The sequence below is a fragment of the Arachis ipaensis genome, chromosome B04, assembly GCF_000816755.2.
Source record: "Arachis ipaensis cultivar K30076 chromosome B04, Araip1.1, whole genome shotgun sequence".
Lineage (NCBI taxonomy): Eukaryota > Viridiplantae > Streptophyta > Magnoliopsida > Fabales > Fabaceae > Arachis > Arachis ipaensis.
Genome location: NC_029788.2, coordinates 68,389,912 through 68,395,240, shown reverse-complemented (window position 1 = coordinate 68,395,240; position 5,329 = coordinate 68,389,912). Strand labels below are relative to the sequence as shown.

General features: G+C 38.8%; 1 long non-coding RNA gene across 2 annotated transcripts; it reads left to right on the top strand.

The window, feature by feature from the left end:
* LOC110270663 lies at window positions 1,382–1,973 on the top strand. Of its 2 annotated transcripts, none has more exons than XR_002360303.1 (3): window positions 1,382–1,564; window positions 1,701–1,801; window positions 1,883–1,973. It is a non-coding gene; the product is annotated as an uncharacterized LOC110270663 (long non-coding RNA). The 2 variants fall into 2 exon arrangements; XR_002360304.1 differs by lacking the exon at window positions 1,382–1,564 and adding an exon at window positions 1,573–1,613.

The window sequence follows — 5,329 nt, the reverse complement described above, 5'->3', positions numbered from 1 at the left end:
ATATGTTGTTTTTCTTAATATTTTCATAGTTTGAAATAAGTAAAATTTTTTTTGTCTTGTCTTTGCACTTCACAAGCTTTTTTCTACTGTTACATGATTTTTTGCGAGGGTAGAAACTCACATGCAGTTACTTTTATATGAAGTTGATAGTTAATAATTATCTATTAGTAATACACTAAAACAAAGTTCAACATATATAGTTTCTAGATGTATTGTTAGCTTTCTACTATTATGTCAGGTCATCTTTAAGTAGCTAATCCACACAACTTGAACACAATCTTCTATCTTTGCATTATACCATAGAATTCTAAATGTATTTTTATCTTCTCATAGTAACCTATCTTTATATAATGTTATAGGATTCTTTTTGGAAAAACAACCATTTGTATCCAAGTACTTTGCGAATGCTGACCAAAGTACCCATTAAACAAAGAAATTTACGTTATACCCATGAAAGATAGGTTTCGTGTGACAAAAGTATCAAAATTTCTAATTTTTTGTGGACTTTTTAAAAAAATTTTCAAATTACCCTTTATTTTCAACCTCAACTCTATCTCTCTTATTTCCCAAATTCCAAACTTCACAACCTTCACCACCACTAGTAATTCCCCTGATTATCATTGTCTCTCCTCCCCTCTCAGTCCTTCGCTAACACCAACTCTCTTATCGCTAAGACCAACTCTCTCATTACCTGAGTTAAGAACTCCTCATTCTCAACATGCACACATTCTCGTAGTTCCACAACGGATCTTTCAATTCACTTACCACGCAAACCATAAAGGAAACTCACAATATTATTTTATTATATATTAATTCTAGTATAAACCACAACACACAATCTAACACAGTTCAACATGCGATGCGAGTTTGGATTGGAAGGATATGAATGTATACCATGACTTTGGTCTTCGAGTAGAAGGATCCAATGAAGTTGGGAGTGTCCTCCTCCTTGAAGGCAACGCCGGATCCCAGAGTGTGGATGGAATCGTAATTGAAGATGCACCCGATGGCGTAGGTGATCAGAATGAAACCCTTCTCACAGCACACGTCGGCCAGGGTGAGGGTGTCGACCACGTTTGTGTGGATGGTCTCCACCAGGTGAGACTCGCACCAATCTACGTTAGGCTTGCCAGTCACACCAGTAGCGTTGAAGACGTGGTTGGGGTTCACGGCGGCAATGTCCAAAAGGTTCTCAAGGCGGTTAGAGCCGTACACGAAGGGGATGCTTTGCCAATCCAGTCGGTCTGCTTGTAGATCAAGAATGTAAGACCCAGAAATTTCAGAAAAATCTTATTAAAAGCTAATTTTGATTTATTTATTCATTAAGTACTTTATCCTTAGAAATTATTTTATTAAATATAATTAAAGTAAATTTTGAACGGGCAGAGAAAGACGCGAGGAGAGAGAAGGATTCGCACTGCTGCGGTCCACATCGTCGCTGTCGCCACTAGCTTCGACCACCATTGAGGTTGTCACGAATGGGAGAGGATGAAGCTTCCCATGTCGCCGTCGTTGTGGTCGAACCCAGCCACCACCATCGCAAGCTCTGTCGCCATTGTTGGAGGTGGGTTGCCGAGACTTTGTCGCCAGAAATTGGTGCTGCCGTAGCTGAGGTCCATTGCCGGTAAGGGTTTTTTTTTAGTTTGGTCTCTGTTGTTGTGGGTTCTGGAAAGATTATTGTCGCTGCGTGGTTGTTACAGTTGCCGTCGCTGAGCTTCTAGGCGCTTGGAACGGTACTGTGGCCGTTGGAACCTTGGTTTGAGCCGCTGTCATTTTGTATGGTCGTTGCTCCTTAGTTATGGTAAGTATTTTCATTTCAGAACCGTTGAAAATTAGTATTCCATTATGCTTGGCTAGAGATTCTGAGGTTTTTGCAATGTAGGGTCATGTTCCAGTTATTACGAGTTGTGATTGAAGCTGCCACTGCTGCGGGCCAAGACGAAAAAGGAGTTTTGACGTGTTCCATAGCTTTTGGGTTTCGATAATCAAGGTAGGGGTCACCACGTGTTTCTGGTTGAGACTCGATACTCTGTTGTCATTACACTTTTCACAACTCCGCACAACTAACCAGCAAGTGCACTGGGTCATCCAAGTGATACCTTACGTCAGTAAGGGTCGATCCCACGGAGATTGTCGGCTTGAAGCAAGCTATGGTTATTTTGTAAATCTTAGTCAGGAGATTAATGATAATAGTGGTTATATTTATGAAAATAAATAACATGAACTAAACAGTACTTGTGATTCAGTAATGGGGAACAGGCTGAGGTTCCGGAGATACTCTGTCATCTGAATCTCTACTTTCCTACTATTTTCTTCTCCAAACACGCATGGTCTCCTTCCATAGCAGGCTGTATGATCCTCTCGGATGAAAAATACCAAGCGTTGTCACCGCACGGCTAATCATCTGTCGGTTCTCACTAGCGTTGGAATAGGACCATTATCCTTTTGCACACTGTCACTGCGCCCAACATTCGCGAGTTTGAAGCTCGTCATAGTCATCCCTTTCCAGATCCTACTCGGAATACCACAGACAAGGTTTAGACTTTCCAGATCCCAGGAATGCTGCCATTGATTCTAGCCTATACCACGAAGGTTCTAACCTCCAGACTCGGTCCGTGGATTAGAAACCCAAGAAATACGCACTCAAGCTGTCGCTCAATGACTACGTTGAGCTCAGATAGAACGGAGTGGTTGTCAGGCACGCGTTCATAGGGTTGAGGATAATGATGAATGTCACGGATCATCATATTCTCCATATTGAAGTACGAGTGAGTATCTTAGAATAGAATCAAGCATAATTGAATAGAAAACAGTAGTAAAAGGTACAATATGAAATGTAAAAATGTAAAAAGTTACAAAATGAATCTCTAAAAGTAGTTTTTATACTAAACTAGTAACTTAGGTTTATAGAAAATGAGTAACTAAGTGCAGATAGTGCAGAATTCCACTTCTGGGACCCACTTGGTGTGTGCCTCGGCTGAGCTTTCAAGCTTTCACGTTCATATGCCCAAAGTTGGCATTAAACGCCACCCTAGGTGCCAGAATAGGCGTTTAATGTCGAAAAAGGTGCCAGTTCTGGCATTTTACACTAGAAAGTTTTAGGCTGACTTTGGACACTGGTTTGGGCCATAAAATATCGGGAAAAGTATGGACTATTATATATTGCTGGAAAGTGCAGGATGTCTACTTTCTAACGCAATTAAGAGTGCGCTAATTGGGCTTCTGTAGCTCCAGAATATCCATTTCAAGTGCAGGAAGGTCAGAATCCAACAGCATCTGCAGTCCTTTTTCAGCCTCTGAATCAGATTTTTGCTCAGATCCCTCAATTTCAGCCAGAAATTACCTGAAATTACATAAAAACACACAAACTCATAGTAAAGCCTAGAAATGTAATTTTTGAATAAAAACTAATAAAAATATAATAAAAAGTAACTAAAATATACTAAAAACTACCTAAAAACAATGCCAAAAAGGGTATAAATTATCCGCTCATCACAACACCAAACTTAAATTGTTGCTTGTCCCCAAGCAACTAAAAACAAAATAGGATAAAGAGAATATACAATGAATTCTAAAAATATCAATGAAGATTAGTCTTAATTAGATGAGTGGGACTAAATATCACTAAACAGTTTTGGCATCTCACTTTATCCTGTGAAGTTCAGAATGATTGGCCTCCATAGGAACTCAGAATTCGAATAGTGTTATTGATTCTCCTAGTTCAGTATGTTGATTCTTGAACACAGCTACTTTATGAGTCTTGGCCGTGACCCTAAGCATTTTGTTTTCCAGTATTACCACCGGATACATAAATGTCACAGACACATAACCGGGTGAACATTTTCAGATTGTGACTCAGCTTTGCTAGAGTCCCCAGTTAGAGGTGCCCAGAGCTCTTAAGCACACTCTTTTTTGCTTTGGACCACGACTTTAACCGCTCAGTCTCAAGCTTTTCGCTTGACACCTTCACGCCACAAGCACATGGTTAGGGACAGCTTGATTTAGCCGCTTAGGCCAGGATTTTATTCCTTTGGGCCCTTCTATCCATTAATGCTTAAAGCCTTGGATCCTTTTTACCCTTGTCTTTTAGTTTAAAGGGTTACTGGCTTTTTTTTTTCTTTTTTTTTCACTGCTTTTTCTTGCTTCAAGAATCAATTTTATGATTTTTCAGATTATCAATAACATGTCTCCTTTTTCATTATTCTTTCAAGAGACAACAATTTAACATTCATAAACTTCACTATAAAAAATATGCACTGTTCAAGCATTCATTCAGAAAGACAAAAAGTATTGCCACCACATCAACATAATTAAACTAATTTCAAGATAAATTTCAAAATCTATGTACTTCTTATTCTTTTGTAATTAAAAACATTTTCATTTAAGAAAGGTGAAGGATTCATAGGACATTCATAGCTTTAAGATATAGACTCTAAACTTTATTGATTATGAAATAAAAATAAGACATGAAATAAGAATAAAAGCAGACAAATAATAATAAAAGAAAGGAATTTAAAGACATAAAAATAAATGACTCTAATACTAATCCTTATGTAACTCTTAAAATAGATCTCTAATAACAAAAGTTATCATAGAGTTAGGACTCAACAACCTGCATTGGGAGAGGCAAGTGCTCCTTCAATTTGTGGGACGCCTGGCTCTTCAAGGGACAGCTTCTGGCACTTTAACTCTTGTATCTCATGCCATTGTATCTCTTGTTCTATGAGCAGTTTGCAAAGCATGCTGTTTTAATTCTGCTGCTCCTCTTTGAGTTGATTCACAGCTTCTTGCAGCTTGGTGACAGATGCTTCTAAGTGAGCCCAATAGTCAAATTGAGGATGCCAGCCAGGGTACCTGGCTGGCGTTAAACGCCAGAAATCCTTCTTCACTGGGCGTTTTTCTGAACGCCCAGAATGCTACCTTTACTGGCGTTAAATGCCCAGAATGGTAGCCATTCTGGCGTTTAACGCCCAGATTGCCTCTTTACTGGCATTTTCACGCCAGTGAGCTCCTTTTCTCTGTGATTTCTCTGTTTTATGTCTTGAACCTCCATTTTCCTGACTTTTTCACTGAAAATACATTAATTAACAAGGAAAACAAAATTAAAAAGACTTATCTAACTGTTACAAACATCTAGTTATTGATAATGGTTAGGTTGCCTCCCAGCAAGCGCTTCTCTACTGTCTTTAGCTGGACTTTACTGAGCTTTTAACTTAGTCTCAGCTTTGAGCATTCTCGCTCAACATTGCCTTCAAGATAATGTTTGATTCTTTGTCCATTAACAATGAAATTTTTGTCAGAATCACTATCTTGAAGCTCTACATAGCCA